General features: G+C 38.0%; 1 protein-coding gene across 1 annotated transcript in view; it reads right to left on the minus strand.

Annotated features, from left to right (window-relative positions):
- LOC126253158 (gem-associated protein 5) overlaps positions 1–21,911 on the minus strand; it is a 413,052-nt gene that overhangs the window by 276,970 nt on the left and 114,171 nt on the right. The gene's annotated exons all lie outside the window — the stretch shown is intronic.

The raw sequence follows: 21,911 nt of genomic DNA on the forward strand, positions 1-21,911 counted from the left end.
ACTATGTGGAACATATTAAAAAGAATGTGGTAGCACTGAATCTCTCGCACAGTTTTAAGCGGGTTAACACCTGGAAATATGCACAGAAACTTCGTGGCAGCTTAAAACTGTGTGCTGGATTGAACTTGAACTCAGGACCTTTGCCTTCTCCAGCTACCCGAGCGTAACCCACGATCTGTCCTCAATGCTCTACTTCTGCCAGTACCTCAACTCCCACCTTCCAAACTTCACAGAAGTTCCCAAACAAAACTTGTAGGAGTAGCACTCCTGGAAGAAAGGAGATAAACTGCTGTGAAACTTGGAAGGTAGGAGATGAAGTACTGGCGGAAGTAAATGTATGAGGATGTGTCATGAGTCATGCTCGTGTAGCTCAGTCAGTAGAGCACTTGCCTGCGAAAGACAAAGGTCCCAAGTTCGAGTCTCAGTCTAGTGCACACAGTTTTAATCTGCCAGGAAGTTTCATTTCAGCATACACTCCACTGCAGAGAGAAAATTCAATTACAAGTGATCTGTTGCTAACCAGGGAGTTTTCAAGTGGGGAGGCTAACAGATATTGGACAGTATTTTACTGCTCATAAATCAAGCCTGACTGTAGAGGGCTGTTCGCAGGTCAAAGTGACCATTGGTGATTTTGCGTTGAAGATTGCTGTAAATGTGGTAGAGAATTTAGCCACCAATTGTATTTTGGATGCCAATTTTATTGCCAAATTGGGTTTGGTTAAGGATTGGAATGGTTAAAAATTTAAATTTAAGTGTAGCCTGCAACTTCAGTTTCAATTTTGCCAGCACAGGCGAAGTGGTATGGTAATGGTAGTTTATGATATAGGACTATTTAGGACCCAGATTCCTTGGACAAGCAATTAGCACATTTAGGCAAATTTGTAAACTGCAGATCAAGGAAGCTTGTGCAGAATTCCAGAATGTTTTAACGCATGAATTAGGAGTCACAATCTGTTAGGTATTGCATTTAGTTGACTGATAATGTCCTGGTTAAGAAAGCCCAATACACATTATCACACCTTAGGATGAAGATATTAAAGGACATGTAATAACAAGTCATAGTTCACCTTCAAAATCTCCTTGCGCTACATAATTTTTTCTAGTTCCAAAACCTAATGGTGAGTATTGCCCAGTGGTGGACTACTGGGAATGGAACAAAAAGGATAGTGTTGAGGTCAGTTCCACTGCCCAATTTGCGCTCCTGCTTTGGAGGTTTAAGGGAATGCATGTGTTTACTAACCTTGACCTTTATCAGGTATCATAGATGGAAGGTTTTGCTTCAGCTGCAAGAAAGTAATAAGAAAGCAGTTGCTTATGGCTCAAGGGAATTGAATGATTTAGAAAATATAAATTAAATTTATGAACTAGAAACATTTTCAGTTTTATCTGGAATGGAGAAATTTTTCTACTATTTAGAAAATCAGAAGTTTATGTTAGAGACAAACAACCAATATCTCAGCTGAGTACTAGTCAGGCCACGAAAAACTTGTCTTGCCTGGTGGGCAACCTCCATTTTAACATGCAAATTTGAAGTGCACAATATAAAAGGGTCCTAACATGCGAATTTGAGGTGCATAACATAGAGAGGTCTAATACTTTACTAGCTGATAGCTCATGCTGCATAGTCAAGCAAGGTGATGATAGCCAAGTGAATGATCAGGTCTCAGAAGATCGAGGTCAGGTTCCTTTGGTAATACAGATTTTCACTTAGACTCCTCAGTTATCGATATCAAGGAGTTTCAAGATCATGATGACCAATTGAGGGAAATTAAAGATAAATCAGAGAAAGTTGAGCTGGTAAAGTCTATGTTTTAAGAGAAAAGTTGTAAGTCCTGCCCTGATAATAAATATAAGGTAGTTGTTCAAAGGAATTGGTTCCTTTGTTCCTTCGATGTTTTCATGAGTCACTGGTAGGTAGACATTTAGGTACATTATAAAATTCATAGAAAAAAATCATATGCATTTTATTTAGCAAGGCATGAGTAATGATATTCAAAATGGAGTACCAAGCTGTAGTATCTGGCACAAAACAGCAAGGTAAGTTATTTAGCTTCCAAGACAGCAAATAGGGCCATTTAGAAAATTTATGTGGATTTCTTATGCCCACTGCCTAGATCTACGTTCAACAATCACTACAATTTGGTTTGCATCAATGCATTTTGTATGGCTACTACCAACTAGTGCCACCATTGCTCAAGTAGTAGTACAAAACTTGCAAAGTATTTCTGGAACCTTCGGACCACCTCAGTGCAAAGCAACTGATAATGCTACCTCTTTTAAGCCATGTACTTTTAAACAATTCTGATTAGGGATGGGAATTCAACATATAACGACTATGCCTTACTATCCAAGTCCCTCATATGCCGAGCGCATAACAGGAATATGAGGTCTGCTGTTATATCGTACAGTAGAGCTCAGAGTGGCTGTGTCTGATCACTTTCATGGTTAACTATGGAATGTAATTTTGCCGTCACAAAAAACATCAATCTACATCAACTAGTTTGCTCTTGGGCTATCAAGTTTGTACTCACTTGTGTAACTTATGGTCAACTGATGATCTTCTGCCTGAAAGGAGCAATGCTCAAAAGGCAGATGCTTAGTGGAAAAGGGTTAAGAGGAATACTGAAAATGCACGTCAGAGGGAAGCTAAATGGTATAATGTGAGGCGGCGACCAAGTACCTACCGAGCTAGAGAGGAAGTTTTTCTTAGAAACTTTCACACTATTCATAAAGCAACTAAAAGAACACTAAAGCTTTCGCCTAAGTAAAAACATTTTTTTTTTTAAATTGCTCTTTATACTGGAAGAGAAGTGAAAGCTTATCACTCCCAAATAAAGCCAGGTCTTCGAAACTGATCTGTTTGCTAAATAGCATGTAACAGGTTGACACCATTCTGGTTCAGTGGGCCACTGGGCAGAATTAGTTTTGCTCCTTGTAGTGGAATCGGTAATAACTTTCAGCTCTCAGTGGTAGAAGAGACTTCAATGTGAGCTCAGAGAGTGGTGTTGACTGCAAAGAGTGAGTTTCATGGTCATCAGCAATGGTGATAGCCCCATGCCCTATTGGTCAGAGTACAGACTTGGCATTTTGAAATGTTTGGTCCGCTGATGTTGTGTGGATAGGTGTGGATGAGAATTTTGACATCTTGGACATTTAACTGTGTGACTCGCAAGTATGTGCTGTGGACGATTGATTTTTGACTAGATACTATAAGCTGGCATCTGCTAATTCTGCTCTCGTCTGTCTGGAGCAACTGAACTGTTACCTGTTAAATAATGGCCAGTTAATCTAACAACAGGTTACCAACCTGTTGTTAGTTGAACAGGCCATAATTTATCGGGTAAAATGGAGCTCTGAATGTGAATGTTGTTGCATTTTAAAGGGTGCTACTATTTTAAATTAGTTTCCAGTGGTCTGTGTGGACTGTTCTGCATATTAAATGTTGTTATTAAACATATATCTTTGTTAAAAGGTTTCTGTTCTATTTAAGCTATTTGGCATTCCCAGAGAAGCGTGCATTAAATTTATGTTGTCAACAAGTTGTGTCCTGTGTCTACTATGTTGCCTTATTATCTAGATAAATGTGCAGGATTGGTAAATGGTAACTCAAGCCAATCAATCGATCCTATACTTTCCTATACTTTCTTGTGCCCAGAACCAACAATAAATATATTTGTCACTGATTCGAAGAAGAAGAAGAAGAAGAAGAAAGACTTCTTTCCTGTAGAAGGAAAGGGGGAAAGGAGATTAGGGTTCAATGTCTCATCAGCAAGGTCATTAGAGATGGTTGTATCCGGCAAACAAGTGACACAAATCAGAAGTGTTTACACAATATACTGATGAAACAGTCTCAATTCACATAAGAGTATGATTGGTGGCATAAAAGGTTTATTTGATGCACTGTATCCATCAGCTGGCTTAAATCTGTTTGGGGAGAAGCTAGAAGAAACTAATTTGTTTGTTTGTGTGTGTGTGTGTGTGTGTGTGTGTGTGTGTGTGTGTGTGTGAGAGAGAGAGAGAGAGAGAGAGAGAGAGAGAGACCACGCACACACGCACAAGTGCACACACAAATGCATACGTGTGCAAGCGCACATGCCTGTTTTGAGAACCTTTTCAACAAGGCTTAGCAGTCAAATAGTCACAACTAACACCATCACAGAAGAGGGAATGAGTACTGGCACTGTAAGAACACTCTGCTGAAAACGTAGGTCAGAGAGAACTGATAGCTATAAAGAAAATAAGTGAAGAAATGGTCAACTGAAAATAGTCTACAGGCAGTACTCAATCACAAACCTGCAGTTTACTCATGCTACACAGGCCCAGCCAAAAGGCATTCTGCAATTGCAAGCACTACAACTGTGCTCCTGCTACACACTGAGAACAGCAGCGGCTGACGCTGAGGGGAAAATGAAGGCTGCATTTGCACACAATGCAGTTGCCTTGTTAGACACCAACCAGTTTGCTGACAATACTATTTGTATTAAATTAGATTTATGTTCTGTGTTAGGAACACTATGAAGTCTACACAATTGTCCAAAAATGAGGAAGCACAGGAGTCGCATTGTTCAATGCCAAATGGGAACTGTCTTGCTTTTCGTATTGTTTAAAGGCTCTGCAAAGTGCTTAATATGCCATCAGAGTATTATGGGATGGAAAAATGTTTATTGTAACTGAAGGTGGCCATTAGGGGAAATGAGCTGAGTTAGGGGTAAGCAGAATGGTAACAAAATCTTTCAACATTAACAATTTTTTGAGTTCATTAAGTGTCTCAACACAAGGGACAATCATTTGGTAATAGGTATGGCAGACAGGAAGGATGCCATCAACAAAAAGTAATACTATGGAAAATTCAGCATTAAGTTCATGACATTCCCTGCAACTCAAGGCAGTCATTTGTGGACCAGACATGACTTACTACATATCAGTAACTGAAACTTTTGGTTGCTAATGTACCTTATCACTTCCTGCTTGAGTCGACAGATGTACAGTGTACCAACCAGATCAGTGACCTGTTTTCCAATTGAGAAATTTACAAGACTTTCATCAATCCTTAATCCAAGAGCAATATCCCTGACTGCACAGGCAAGCAGCTAAAGTTATTTCAGTGTTTGGCTCAACAAGTTTGTGTGAACATTTATTTTCTGTTATGAAACTGACAAAACCCCCCAACATCCAGGTTTATTCGATTTTAAACTGCGTAACTCCTCATGATCATCTGTATCATGAACCATAGGTCCAGATATATTGTACAAAGGAGAATAGATTACATTTTGCTCTTAAAACAAAATAAATAAATAACAAATAAAATAAAGTAAAAAAGGGGAAAGAAAAAATGTTTTATTCATTTGAACGTAACATATAAATGCTACTTCTCAACATAGTCTTCACGCAAATTTTGGCTCTTATCACAGCAGTGAACAAGATTTGAAATTCCACTGTAATAAAATCCTGCTGTCTGAGGGTTCAACCAGTTAGTCATACTCTCCCACAATTCTATGTAATTGAGAAATACTGCTTTGCGAACCAGGTCTTCATCGTTGGAAATAGATGGTAGTCACTGGGTGCAAGATCAGGGCTGTACAGTGTATGAGGTAACACTTCCCTCTTCACAGCGTCATGTACTTCTCAAATTAATTTGCCATTCTGTCATGTAAGAATAAAATTTTTGAGCTCAACTTTCCTCTACACTTATTCTGAATTGCTCTTCATAAGTTTTCCAAATTTGGCAACACCTTGCAGAGTTATGTGAAAATGCACGCAAATCATGAAGATAAAATCTTCTCGGGTTGAAAGCTGAGGCTGCAGAGAAGCCCTTGGTCCAGCAGCTATAAAGACCTGAATGAGATGTGAACCCGACACTTCACCTGAAGATGGCAAGTAAGGAACTTGTTGAAATGTTGCCAGAAAATGATGCATTGACTTGGCTGTCAACACGAGCAGTTTTTATAATCTTCCAGAGTTTACTGTTGAGCCTCACTCAAGAAAATCAACAAGCATGCCTTTCCTGCACCAATAAACAGTCACCATAATCTTTCTTGCAGGGAACAAAAGCAAGCACTTACTTTCTTTTTTCTTTTTTGCAGAGGGCAGGGATTTGCGCCTCCCCCTTCCCCATGTACACACACTATAGACTGCAATTTCATTTTACAGTTCACATTTCGCTCAAGACTTTCTCCAGTTGTGATTTGATCAAGTAATGAGTTACCATCTTTTACATAAGAATGTGGAAATGTCAATGTTGCAGCCATACATCGGTTCTTGTGGTTCTGTCAAGAGTACCTACCTTGCACAAAATCTGTGGCAGCCTAGTGTCAATGCAATGATTTGATGAAACAAATTTCGTAAAACTTGTGAAAAACTAAATCAGAGTTCTGACATTCTGAGTTGGAAGGTTTCTTGGATCTTCTTATCGACATTTGCAACCAGTTCATCAGTCACAACAGTTGCCTGTACACTTTGCTCTTCATCATGAAAATTAGTCCAGCCACTTTTAAACCATTGGCACAATCCACATTCAGTGATTACATTGTTTCCTTACAGTACACACGACTGCCGATAAATTTCAATTGGTTTATGGTTCTTCGAACAAAAACCTTATTACTGACTGTACTTTAAACTTTTGAGATTTTCAACTGTTGCACACATTTAAAACTGTTATTGTGAAATAATGGGAAATGGCAAAACTTCATAATTTTGGCATAGCTGGACGTCAACTGGACAGATGAATGCTCAGATAACAATAGGGTTGTGCTAGCCCTGCCCACTGTTGCTGCAGACAAAAATGTAATCTACTTTTTGGGTAGCCCTCATATATTCTAAAACTGAAATGCGTATAAATTTATACACATTTTGGAGATCTATGGTGTGACGTCATGTGTGCTGGACTGTTGTTAAAATTGCTCATCAATATTTTATAAAACTTTAATCTTCGGTTACTTATTTTAAAGTTTATTTGTGTTAATATTTGCTTAAAAGTAACCTATTACTGGATTTGCATTCATCTCAGTCTTTCTTTCTGTGTTATTGACTCGAGTTGTCTGTTATTCATGAGTGTGCTTGTGTCCTTCATCCATGTCTCACACCTCAGCAGTGTTTACATTTCGCAGCGTGCAGTTCCAGTTGTAGCGGTTATAAACCTAAGTACTGTCAAAATTGTTTGTGCACTGTATTCAAATATTAAATCTAGTAGTTTTCATTTGTTCATCAAAATATGAGCAGTGTGTTTACATTTCGCGGCATGCAGTTGCAGCTGCAGCGGTTCTTAAACTCTGAGTGTCTCATGCTGTTCGTGGCAAAATAATTGTTTAATAAATTTCTGGAAACATTCACTTACTGTGTTTTTTACAGTTTTCTGTGTGTTGAAGTCATTCAGTAAATTTTGTGCGGTAGTTTTCAGCTGACATTTTTTACTGTTTCTAATGAAATATTTCAGTAAAATTTTCAGTCACAGCTTTAACTTTGTTGCTGCTTGAATTTTTGGTTTTAGCTAATAAAATGTGTGAAGTTTTGATGGTACTGGTATTAGTTGTTGTTCAGTAGTATTAAGAAAAGTTAATGCTTTCTTAGTAGAGAGAGAAATCAAGACTACTATTGTTAATTCTATAAATAGTTCTATTGGTGTAATTGGACTTAGGTAATGTAGACGTTTAGCCTTTTTTTTGAGTAACTGTAAAATTTTACCATGAGTGAGAAGTGTGGGCTTTGTCGTAGGTTTGTGAGTAGTGGGTTACGGTGTGGGATTTGTTCAAAGCATTTTCATTGGGGAGGGGGGGGGGGATGCAGTGGAGAACCCAGTGGGCGTTCTAGTGGCATCCTCTCCTGTGAATGCAGAATCTGTAGTAGAAATAAGTTGACAGAGGAGCAAGAGCATAAGATCTGTGTCCTTCAGGTTTACAATACACAAAGGAGGAACTAGATACGCTGAGGAGGGTGAAAGGTGCTGGGAAATGGGAACTGGCTGTTTGCAAGAAGGCAGCTAGGAGGAGGAGGTATTCAGACAGTTTTACTTTGCGTATATGCAATAGATTTGATCCACTGTCAGAGTTGAGTGGAGAGGAGCCTCTTGTAGCTGTAGGTGTAGGTAACATGCAGCAGTCCTCAGCAGTTAGGAGGCCTTAGCCAGTTGCAAACTCTAACAGAAAGAAGAAGGTTCTGCTGCTAGGTGGTTCTCATGGTAAAGGTGTGGGCCAGCAGTCACATTAAGTGTTGGGGAATGAGCACCAGGTCACCAGCATTGTGAAGCCTAGTGCAGGATTGGCTCAAATGACTGACAGCATAGGGGACTTAGGCAGGAATTTTATGAAAGAGGCTCAGATGGTGATAGTGGTTGGAGCAGAGAAAAGTCTTGATAGTGACGGGGAATATAATGTAGGTGGTGACCTGGTAAAGATAGCTACTCAAACTGGTGGCACTAACATGCATTTTGTGTGGCTGTTTCAGTGTCATGATCAGCCTCATCTTAACACGGCTGTTAGGCATGTTAACATGGGGCTAGAGAAGGCATTGATGGCAGAGGGCATGGGTCACACTGCAGTGGTGCCAGTTGAGTGTATCAATAGAGTGGATTTCACTAGGCATGGCCTGTACCTCAATAGGTATGGGAAGGGAACACTGGCAAAGCTTATATGTGAGTGTAGTGGGTGGTCATGGGATTACTCAAGGAAATTTTTTTTGTAGCAGTTGGTGATAGAGCTGTAACTTTTTTAGATTGAAGTCAGCTGATAGGTATACATGCTTAAAGGAAGACCCTGTAACTAAGGAATCACCTTCAGAGGTGGTCAGGTACCCAAGTAGAGAAGTAATTAGCACACTTCATCAAAAAATAAGAGGTATTACAGATAAAGTCAGTAAACTTCTTATAGATGTTGACTCTGACATTATTGCTATAACAACAGAGCACCACTTAGATAATTAGACAATTTAGAGGCTTCCTTTACCAGATTACAGATTAGCTGACTGTTTTTCAAGGAGATACTTGCGGAGTGGGGAGTGGCGATGTACATAAAAACCAGTATTCCGTTTGAGTCCATAAACATATCACAGCATTGCACTGAACAGATATTTGAATGCTGATCAGGGGCAGTTGAATTTAGTGAAACTAAACTTCTAATTGTTGTTGTTTATAGGTCCCCTAACTCTGACTTCAGAGCATTTCTGCTCAAGCTATGGCGGGTTCTTGGTTCACTTTATAGGAAATACCAGAAATTAGTTATATGTGGTGATTTCAGTATTAATGTTGTGTATGATTGTGCAAGAAAAATGATTTAAGTAGATCTCCTAAACTCATTTGATCTGATGCAGACTGTGTTTTCTCCAAGTTAGGGTCCAGGGAAACACTAGTGCAGCCATAGACAATATTTTTATTCATTCTTCATTACTAGATGTGTATTCTGATAGTTTAGATTAGATTAGATTAGATTTACTTTCATTCCAATTGATCCGTAGTGAGGAGGTCCTCCAGGATGTGGAACATGTCAGAAAAACAACAATACATGACAAATATTTACAATTAAAACAAATAAGCTAATGTACCATTCCACAGGTCCCAAGTGGAATGATCGTCATTTTTTAATGAACACTAAGAGTAATTTTACAAATACTAATGCACTGAATTTAAAATAAAAAAGTTTTTTATTTATTTATAAGGTAATACAACTACTGTAATACTTATTTACAATGAACACATTACTGCACTGAAATGGTGCAGAAGTTAGATTATACTAACACACACACACACACACACACACACACACACACACACACACACACACACACACACACACACAAATTTTCAATGAACACATTACTGCACTGAAATTGTGCAGAAGTTATGTTGTACTTATATACAAATCAGTTGGTTTTACTAAGAAATTCATCAATGGAGTAGAAGGAGTTGGCCACCAATAAATCCTTTAGGCTTCTCTTAAACTGAATTTCATTGGTTGTTAAGCTTTTTATGGCTGCTGGCAAGTTATTGAAAATGTGTGTTCCTGAATAATGCACACCTTTTTGTACAAGACTAAGTGACTTTAAATCCTTGTGAAGATTATTCTTATTTCTAGTATTGATTCCATGAATTGAGCTGTTGGTTCGAAAAAGTGATATATTTTTAATGACAAATTTCATTAAGGAATAAATATATTGGGAAGCAGTAGTTAGTATCCCTAGTTCCCTAAACAGGCTTCTGCAGGATGTTCTTGAGTTCACACCACATATAACTCTCACTGCACGTTTTTGTGCCCGAAAAACTTTAGCTTGGCTTGATGAATTACCCCAAAAAATAATCCCATATGACATTATGGAATGAAAGTAAGCATAGTATGCCAGCTTTTTCATTTTTATATCCCCTATGTCTGACAAAATTCGCATTGCAAACAGAGATTTGTTAAGACGCTTCAGCAGTTCTGTGGTGTGCTCCTCCCAGTTGAATTTATTATCAAGCTGTAATCCCAAGAATTTAACACTGTCCACTTCTTCTATCTTCTTGTCATCGTATGTTAGACATATACTCTTGGGACACCCCTTACAAGTTCTGAACTGCATGTAGTGTGTTTTTTCAAAGTTTAGTGACAAAGAATTGGCTAGGAACCAGTGATTAATGTCCACAAATATTTTATTGGCTGATCTTTCTAAGACTACATTTGACTTGCTATTTATTGCAATGTTTGTATCATCGGCAAACAAAACAAACTTGGCATCTGGTAATGTTACTGATGAAAGGTCATTGATGTACACAAGAAAAAGTAAGGGCCCCAAAATGGAACCTTGTGGGACCCCACATGTAATTAGTTCCCAGTTGGATGATGCCTGATAGCTTGATACATGCCTCTTTCCTAATAACACCCTTTGTTTCCTGCCAGAGATATAAGATTTGAACCATTTTGCAGCATTTCCTGTTATACTATAATATTCTAGTTTACTTAAAAGGATATTGTGATTTACACAGTCAAATGCCTTTGACAGATCACAAAATATACCAGTTGCCTGCAATTTTTTGTCTAATGAATTAAGCACATTTTCACTGTAAGTGTAGATAGCCTTCTCAATATCAGAACCTTTTAGAAATCCAAACTGTGACTTTGACAGTATGTTATTTGAGATAAGATGGTTATAAAGACGACTGTACATTACTTTTTCGAAAATTTTTGAGAATGCTGGCAACAGTGAAATTGGACGGAAATTTGATGCTATTTCTTTATCTCCCTTCTTAAACAGTGGCTTAACTTCAGCATATTTCAGCCATTCAGGAAATATTCCACTAATAAACGACTGGTTACACAGATAGCTTAATATGTTACTTAGCTCAGAATCACATTCTTTAATTAACTTTGTTGATATTTCATCATACCCACTAGATGTTTTTGATTTTAAAGATTTTATGATGGACATTATTTCTGTTGGGGTAGTGAGGGTCAAATTCATATTAAGGAAGTTACTTGAAATGTCTGGTCTAAGGTAACCCATAGCAGCATCTACCGAACCTGACAACCCCATCTTGTCAGTAACAGTTATAAAATGTTTGTTAAAAAGTTCTGCAACACTATACACATCTGTCACCAATGTATCATTTACTCTTAATGCTATTTGTTCCTCTTCATGCCTGGTTCTACCGGTCTCCTCCTTCACTATATCCCATATTGTCTTTATTTTGTTATCCGATATGACTATCTTTTCCTTGTAATATATTTGCTTTGACATCCGTATTACAGTCTTTAATATTTTGCAGTATTTCTTATAATGTGCTATAGCATCAACATTGGAAATGTTTCGGAGTGACAGATACAGTTTTCTTTTTGTTTTACAAGATACCCCTATTCCTCGAGTAATCCATGGCTTCTTTGTAGACTTTGCTCTAACCTTGGTAAGTTTTGGGGGAAAGCAGTGTTCGAATAAGGTAAGCACTTTATTAGCAAAAATGTTATATTTTTCATTCATGCCATGAACGCTGTAAACATCAGTCCAGTGAATGTCTCTGAGGAGTGTCCTAAAATAATCAATTTTTGGCTTACTGATTACCCTTTTGAGCTCAGATTTAACAGATTTTATATCCTGTTCAGTATTAACATTTAATAGAAGGAACTGTATGTCATGGTCTGAGAGGCCATTGACTATTGGTTTTGTAATATAATTTTGTTCATTGGACTTTTCTATAAAGATATTATCAATGGCTGTTTGTGAGCAAGTGGCTATCCTAGTGGGGAACTTTACTGTGGGAATTAAGTTGAATGATAGTGTTACTAACTCAAACAAGTTCTTATTGGGAGAGTCTTTAAGGAAATCTACATTGAAATCACCAGCAACCACTATTTCTTTGTTTTTGGTTGTTAAATGGGCCAGTACAGCTTCAAGGTGGTTGACAAACAGATTAAAGTTACCTGCAGGTGCTCGATATACACTTAATATTATGAAGGATTTTTTGTGAAATTCTAATTCTGTTGCACATGCTTCCATATGCTGTTCTAGGCAAAATTTATGAATGTCTATGTTCTTAAATTTATGACAGTTCCTGATGAATGTGGCAACTCCTCCTTTCTCCATTTCTGATCTACAAAAGTGAGATGCTAACCTAAACCCTGTAACACTTAAAAGTTAAGGGATGAATGGCCTTTCAGACCATTATGCACAAATTTTAACAATAAAAGGCTTTGTGCTCAAACAAATGTCACATATAATTACAAACTATGTATGAAAGCTAATCCAACGGCACCAATTTTTTTAAAAACCTTGTTAAGGACATGAGTGGCAGGATGTTTATAGTGCCAATAACATAGATGACAAACATAATGCTTTCCTTAACACATTTCTCATGCTCTTTGAGAGTTGCTTTCCATTAGAATGTTCTGAACAGGGTACTGGCAATAAAAGGCAGCCTGAGCAGCTGACTAGTGGGATAAGGATATCATGTAGAACAATGTAGTCACAATCAAGCTACAGTAGTCCATTACAAACAGTATTATAAGGTGCTTAAATATGTTACTAGGGGGGCAGAGAGTATGTGGTACACAAATAGAATAGCTAATTCATAGGATAAAATTAAAACCATATGGTCAGTTGTGAAGGAAGTGTCTGGTCAGCAGCACAATGTCAATGATGCACAGTCAGTTTGCACTAAAAATATTTCTGTTACTGATAAGTCAGATATATGTACAGTATTTAACAATCATTTTCTGAGCATTGCTGGTGAGTTAAATAAAAACTTAAAGTTTCCACAGGTAATCATATAACACTCTTGGGAAATACCTTTCTGAGACTGATGTCTGAAATACTCCCCTGTGATACTGGCAAGAGGGAGATTGAGTCAATAATTAAATCACTGAAGACTAAGGACTCTCACTGATATGATGGGAGTGCCTAGCAGAATATTACAGTATTGTGCTGCACATATTAGCTCTGTACTAAGGCATATTCGTAATTTTTCCTTTAAGAATGGTCACTTTACTGAACTATTAAAGTACTCAGTAGTAAAGCTGCTTTATAAAAAGGGAGAAAGGTATAATGTGAACCACTTTAGACCTGTTTCTATGGAATCAATGTTTGCTAAAGTTGCTGAAAGGCTGTGTATGTAAGGACAATTGATCATTTTATATCACCTAATTTGCTATCAAATGTACATTGGCTTTAGAAGTCATTTAACAACTGAAAATGCTATATTCTCTTTTCTCTGTGAGGTACTGGATGGACTGAACAAAAAGCTTCAAATGCCAAGAATATTTTTTGATTTAACTATGGTGTTTGATTGTGTGGATTGCAAAATATTGCTCCAGAAGCTGGACCATTATGGAATAACGGAAGAAGCACACAATTGATTCACCTCTTACTTTTACAACAGACAGCAAAAGGTCATTATTCACAGTGTTCAGAATGGCTGTGAAGTGGGGTCTGAGTGGGGTACGGTCAAATCGGGGGTGCTCCAGGATCGGTGTTGGGGCCACTCCTGTTCCTTATTTATTTAAATGACATGCTCTTTGGTATTACATGGAATTCTAAAATATTTATGTTTGTTGCTGACACTAGCTTGGTAGTACAGGAAATTGTGTGCAACATTGGCTCTGTTTCAAATAGAGCAGTTCATGACATAAGTTCATGGCTTGTAGAAAATAAACTAATGCTAAATCACAGTAAAACTAAGTTTTTACAGTTTCTAAAAAACAATTCAACAAAACCCAACATTTTAATTCCACAGAATGGGCATATGATTAGTGAAACTGAACAGTTCAAATCTCTAGGTGTTCAGATAGATAGTAAACTTTCATGGAAAGCCCACATTCAGAACCTTGCTCAAAGACTTAATGCTGCCATTTTTACTATTCAAAGGGTACCTGAAGTAAGTGATCGTTCAAAAATTAGTCTAATTTGCTTATTTTCATTCGCTTATGTCATGTGGTATATTATATTTTGGGGTAACTCTTCCCATTATAAAAGTATATTTTTGGCTCAGAAGGGGGCAGTTCGGGCAATAAGTGATGTAAGTTCACAAACCTCTTGTTGACCCCTGTTCACTAGTCTGGGTATTTTGACATTGCCCTCTCCAAACATATATTCTTTACTGTCATTTCTTGTTAACAATATCAACTTATTCCCAAGAAATAGCAGCTTTCACTCAGTTAATACTCGGCAGAAATCCAATCTGCATTTGGATCACATTTCCTTAACTTTTGTGCAGAAAGGTGTGCAGTATACCGCTGCATCCATTTTCAATAAGCTACCAAAAAAATTCAAAAATCTTAGCAGTAATCGATGTGCTTTCAAATAAAACTTGAAGAGTTTCCTCATGGGTCACTCCTCCTATTCTGTTGAGGAGTTCCTTGAAAGATTAATCTGAGTCTTATGTTACATTGTTGATTGCATTTACTTAAACTTATGACTTGACTTTTGTTGGGTTCATAACATTTTATTTTATCTGTTATTACTTTTATGTTGTAATTTCATATACTGGAATGTTGCATGACCTTGGAGATTTGCTCCTCAATTTGGTCCTATGTAATGAGACGTGTAAATAAATAAAAAAAAAAAATCGTAACTTTATGCCTGTATGTAGAGCTTTCTGTAGTTCTGCTCACAATGTCAGCACTATCTAATGCACTTATTTAATTAAATAATAAAAATTTTTGCTTTGCCAGAAAAATAAAAAGTAAAAAATACACACACATAATAAACTCCAGCTTATAAGAGCATGCTGCAACATTTGCTTCTTACAAGTAGTTGCACTGTGCTGCAAATACACCATCTTAAGTTTTTCACGTGTGCAACCTTCAGAATATATTATTGTAACTCTCACATCTACTCGAAATATCATAGTGGTGGGGGAAGCTGGAGTGCTGAGCAAACCTAGCTGCACTCATGGTTGGATTGTGAGTGCGTTCTGAGAGCACAAATCTTAGCCAGGCTGTGCGACACCATTTTCCAGGGCTTTAGAAAGTAAGCAATAAGTTACTAGAGAAAGGGAAGAACCACCAATACAAACTGCAGATAGCTGAAGATAGTATGATGCATGAACATTAACCTGGTGAGTACAAATAGTAGATTAGAAATATACAGCACGACCTCTCTTTTTTTTAAAAAAAAATAGTAAGGTGGGTTTCACATGTTTACAGTTCAATGGTACTATCAAGAATGGATTGATAACTCTACTTTTAAGTATCAGGGTTCTAATCCAAAGATTTGGAGTTCAATCCCTGGATGGTTTCATCCTTTCTCCGCTGATATCTTATATAACTTTACCTGAGCGATGTTTGGTGTACTTAAAATTTTTCATTATTGTTCAGAGTCTATATTAAATAATACAGCCCTACTACAACTAGCTGTGTCAACTGATTTTTCAATGAGGGTGAACTGGAGATGTATTACCATTAATTGAACCAAAGCATCTTAGAGGACAACATTTATAAATTTTAGTATTCTCAGTGCCACAAAAATCCTGACAATCTCTCATGTCTGTAAAATTTTTTCATCTGATTCTTGGGCACAGTAACAGGTTAACAGAACTTTTTTCAAAACTCAATAATATAAGTATTTATATCAGGATAGCTCACTAATTAATACTGGCTAAGTTGAACAGTTGATAGATGGCGGATTCTGAGTAAGAGAAAGCAATAACAAAACAGATAATAGATACCAAAGTACCAATCCTGTACAATCTTTCCTAATCACTGCCTTTTTTTTCATAGATCTCTCTGTTTCACGCATATCTGCTACTAAATGTCTCCTTCATTTGGTGAGTTGTGATGCATCCTCAGATATTTTGTATTTTCCTTAGATTTTTACTCTACTATGTATAACATTGGTTTATCATAAGGTAACAGTGCAAATACAGTGTATAAAGTACTTATTTATGCTTGAACACTGTTATGTTTCATGTCAAACTAATTTCTCTCTCCAACAACACACACTCTAATTGAGCATAGCAGAACACACACACACACACACACACACACACACACACACACACACAAATAAGCCACTGATAAAGAAATATCTAAAAACTAAAAAATAACATAGGAATAGAAGTGTAAGTGGATGAAGATAAGATGGAAAACATATATAAGGATTTGATAGGGCACTGAAACAAGGCCACTGGAGTAGATGACATTCCCTCTGAATTATTGACATTCTTGGGAGAGCTAACAATAATAAAACAATACATATGAGACAGGTGAAGTGCCCTTAGACTAGAATGCAATAAATTCTAAAAAAAAGTACCGATAGATGTGAATATTATTGAAACATCAGTTTAATAACCCATGGTTGCAGAATACTGACACAAATTATTTACAGCAGTTTGCAAAAATTGGTAGAAGCCAACCTTGGGGAGAATGTGCAGCTACAACTTATTTTAGAAGATAGACTCAAAAAAGACAAACCTCCATAAATAGAAGTTGTAGATTTGGAGAAAGATTCTGACACAGTTCATTAGAATACTTTGAAATTCTGAAGGGAGAAGGAATAAAATACAGGAAATGAAAAGTAGTCTGTAACTTGTACAGAAACCAACTGCAGTTTTTGAGCATTGGGGGGGCATGAACGGGAGATGGTGTTTGAGAAGTGAGTGAGATGGGGCTGCAGTCTATCTCCGATGTTGTTAAATTGAGTGAGCAATAAAGGAAGTGAATGAGATAAATGGAAAGGGAATTAAAGTTAAGGAAGAACATATAAATACTTAGGTTTGCCAATGATACTGCAATTTTGTCAGAGATGACAAATGACTTGGAAGAGCAGTTGAAAGGAATGGATAGTATCTTGAAAAAGAGAGTATACAATGAACATCAACAAAATAAACAAGGGTAATGGAATGTAACTGAACTCAATCAGATGATGCTAAGGGATTGAGACAGTAAAAGTAGTCAATGAGTCTTGATATTTGGGCAATAAAATAAGTGACAATGGTCAAATTACAAAGGCTGGCAAATTGTATCTGAGAAAGAGAAATTTGGTTAAAACTGAATATAAATGTTAAGTGTTAGAAAGTCTTTTCTGAAGATATCTGTCTAGAGCAGGCCTAGTCAAACGGCACTCTGTAAGCGCAAATGCTCTGGCCACACTCCTGCCTAGCTCTCAGAGCCCAGCGGCGAATGGTGTCAGCAGTATGGGATGAAGGGGAACAGGAAAATGAAGGCTATATCTGAAAGCTGCTAGAGCAAAGCAGTCAGCTTGTCAGAACCCAAGCACTTTTCTGACAACACTACTTGTATTAAATTAGGTTCTGCATTGGAAATACTGTAGTGTCTATGCAGTATTGCGTTACTGTTCCTATCTTTTACAGCCCATGTAAAGTGCTTACTCATAATACAACAATGCACTATTATGAGCTGCAAAAACACTTATTTGAATGTCACTACAACACAAGCCAAAGAGACAATATGATGCACGTGTTGTCTGACAAATGACAGTGACTGTTAGCTGAACTGAAGGCAGCCATTAGGCAAAAACTGATTTAAGGGTGAGTAGGATGGTGACAAAATCTTTTACACTCAACACCACACATTATCTAAATTCACTGCATATCTTTATGCAAAGGGAGACTCATGTGGGAACGGATATAGCAGACAAAAAGTAATCCTGTGGAAAAATCAGATTCACGTTCATGGCATGGAACATTTCCCACAACTAAGGCAGTTATTTGTAGACCAGACATGACTGACTACATTTCAGTGACAGAAACATTTCATCATGACTGAGCAAAGAGATTCCAATGCACTACACAGCTGAAGAGGAATTTTGATTTATTTGTCAGACCAGTCTTAATTTTGGCTGCTAATGTACCTGATTACCTCCAACTTGAGGTAACATATGTACAGTATAGCACGGACATCAACAACATGTTTGACAAACTCAAGAATTTACAAGACTTTGATAAAATGTTACCTCATAAGCAACATCCCTTACTGCACAGACAAACCACTTAAAGTTATTTCAATGTTTGGGTCAACATGTGTGTCCCAACTTTTTTTTTTTTTTTTTTTTTTTTTTTTTTTTTTATGAAAATAACGGAATCCTGGCAATGTTCATGTTTAACAAATTTTAATCCATGTAAGTCCCTGTGTTTAGCTGTATTATGAACCATAGTTCCAGACATGTTACATATTCTAAAATCAAAATGTACCCCAGATAAGTGAATAAAGTGTCCTGCAATGATATAGCTACAATACTGTAGGTGGGTCATCAGATGAAACATTCATTATACCTACTTAATGTTAAATGGCTGTACGCAAAGCATTTTGTAATGTTTTTTAGCACTATTTAACATACTTATTTAATCAAGTAATAAAAGGTTTGGTAGGAAAATAACAATTTGAAAACAAACACGCGTGATAAACTCTTGCTTATAAAGGTATGCTGCAATATTCCCCTCTTAGAAGCAGTTGCATTGTGTCGCAAACACATCTTCTACATCTACATCTACATCCATACTCCACAATCCACCATACGGTGTGTGGTGGAGGGTACCACGTACCACAACTAGCATCTTCTCTCCCTGTTCCACTCCCAAACAGAACGCGGGAAAAATGACTGCCTATATGTCTCTGTACGAGCCCTAATCTCTCTGATCTTATCTTTGTGGTCTTTCCGCGAAATGTAAGTTGGTAGCAGTAAAATTTTACTGCAGCCAGCCTCAAATGCTGGTTCTCTAAATTTCCTCAGTAGCAATTCACGAAAAGAACGCCTCCTTTCCTCTAGAGACTCCCACCCGAGTTCCTGAAGCATTTCCATAACACTCACGTGATGATCAAACATACCAGTAACAAATCTAGCAGCCCGCCTCTGAATTGCTTTTATGTCCTCCCTCAATCCGACCTGATAGGGATCCTAAACACTCGAGCAGTACTCAAGAATAGGTCGTATTAGTGTTTTGTAAGTGGTATCCTTTACAGATGAACCACATCTTCCCAAAATTCTACCAATGAACCGAAGACGACTATCCGCCTTCCCCACAACTGCCATTACATGCTTGCCCCAATTCATATCGCTCTGCAATGTACGCCCAAATATTTAATCGACGTGACTGTGTCAAGCGCTACACTACTAATGGAGTATTCAAACATTGCAGGATTCTTTTTCCTATTTATCTGCATTAGTTTACATTTATCTATATTTAGAGTTAGTTGCCATTCTTTACACCGATTACAAATCCTGTCCAAGTCATCTTGTATCCTCCTACAGTCACTGAACGACAACACCTTCCCATACACCAGGCATCATCACCAAACAGCCACACATTGCTATCCACCCTATCCAAAAGATCATTTATGTAGATAGAAAACAACAGCGGACCTACCACACTTCCCTGGGGCACTCCAGATGATACCCTCACCTCCGATGAACACTCACCATCGAGGACAACGTACTGGGTTCTATTACTTACGAAGTCTTCGAGCCATTCACATACTTGGGAACCAATCCCATATGCTCGTACCTTAGTTAGGGGTCTGCAGTGGGGCACCGAGTCAAACGTTTTCCGGAAGTCAAGGAATATGGCATCCGTCTGATACCCTTCATCCATGATTCACAAGATATCATGTGAAAAAAGGGTGTGTTGTGTTTCGCAGGAGCGATGCTTTCTAAAGCCGTGCTGATGCATGGACAGCAACTTCTGTGTCTCACGGAAATTCATTATATTCAAAATGAGAATGTTCGAGAATCCTTCAACAAACCGATGTTAAGGATATTGGTCTGAAATTTTGAGGATCTGTCCTTCTACCCTTCTTATATACAGGTGTCACCTGCGCTTTTTTCCAGTCGCTTGGGACTTTACGTTGGGCAAGAGATTCGCGATAAAAGCAAACTAAGTAAGGAGCCAATGCAGTAGAGTACTCTCTGTAAAACCGAATTGGAATTCCATCAGGACCTGGCAATTTATTCATTTTCAACCCATTCAGCTGCTTCACAACCCCAGGGATCTCTATCACTATGTACCCCATATGGGAATCTGTACGAGACTCAAACGGTGTTATGTTTGTACAATCCTCCTGCGTGAAAGATTTCTCAAATGCTAAATTTAAAATTTAACCTTTTGTTTTGGTGTCCTCTGTTGCCAGGCCAGACTGATCAGTGAGTGACTGGATGGAAGCCTTCAACCCGCTTACCAATTTTACATAAGACCAGAATTTCTTTGGGTTTTCAGCAAGATCTTTTGCTAAGGTATGACGGTGGTAGTGGTTGAATGCTTCACGCATCGCTCTTTTTACAACAGCACGAATCTCTACTAACTTATGCCTGTCCTCATTCTCCCGATCTTTCTTGTACCACGAGTGCAACTGCCTTTGCTTCCTGAGCATTCTCCGAATTGCGCTGTTAAACCATGGTGGGTCTTTTCCGTCCGTAACCCACTTTTTTGGCACATAATTGTCCAATATGTGATTTACAATGTGTTTAAAATTTGCCCATAATTCTTCCACGTCCATCGTACCAGAAATAAATGAAGTCGATTCATTTACTAAGTGGGATGCTAACAATTGCTTATCTGCTCTTTCTAGTAAGAATACTCTCCTAGCCTTCTTGACCAACTTTTTAATTTTCGTAACCATAGTCGTAATGACAAAATCATGATCACTAATCCCTGTCTCAACACTGACACCGTCGATGAGGTCTGGTCTGTTCGTGGCTACCAGATCTAAAATATTTCCATTACGCATTGGCTGTCGATTTAGCTGCTCAAGATAGTTTATGGATAATGTGTCAAAAGTAATTCATACAACAGCTTGTCTGTACCACCTGTAATGAATCCATATACATCCCAGTCTATACTAGGTAGGTTGAAGTCACCTCCGACTAATATAACATGATCCGGGTACTTCTGCGATACAGAATGCAGACTCCCTTTGAATGATTCTAGAACTGTCACGGTGGAACCTGGTGGCCGGTAATAACAACCCACAATTAACTTTATTTTCCCTAGCCCTGTTAAACGTGTCCAGATAACTTCACAATCACACTCTACTTCAACCTCAGTAGACACAATATTTTTGTCAACTGCAATGAAGACACCACCTCCTATGGTGTCTAATCTGTCTTTCCGATACACATTCCAACCCTCACTAAATATTTCAGAACTTTCTATCTCAGGGTTCAGCCAGGTCTCAGTCCCGAGAATAATTTGCGCGCCACACGCTTCCTGGAGGGCAGTAAATTCAGCAACTTTATTCCGAACAATCTGAAAATTTACTGCTAATATCGTGATAGCTGGAGTGTCTTTACACTGAGCGCTTCCTGATTCCCCTGCCTGCACGCCGACTGGTGAGTGTTCATCAGGACACCTCGCACTTCTGCCTAGCCTAAAAAACTCCCATGTGCACGCCACAAGTACTCTGCTACCCGAGTAGCCGCTTCCTTTGTGTAGTGCACCCCTGACCTATCTTGGGGTGTCCTACAATTCCTCACCCAATAGCGCAAGTCTAGAAATCTGCAGCCAAGACCAT

The sequence above is a fragment of the Schistocerca nitens genome, chromosome 4 (assembly GCF_023898315.1).
Source record: "Schistocerca nitens isolate TAMUIC-IGC-003100 chromosome 4, iqSchNite1.1, whole genome shotgun sequence".
In the NCBI taxonomy this organism is placed as follows: Eukaryota; Metazoa; Arthropoda; class Insecta; order Orthoptera; family Acrididae; genus Schistocerca; species Schistocerca nitens.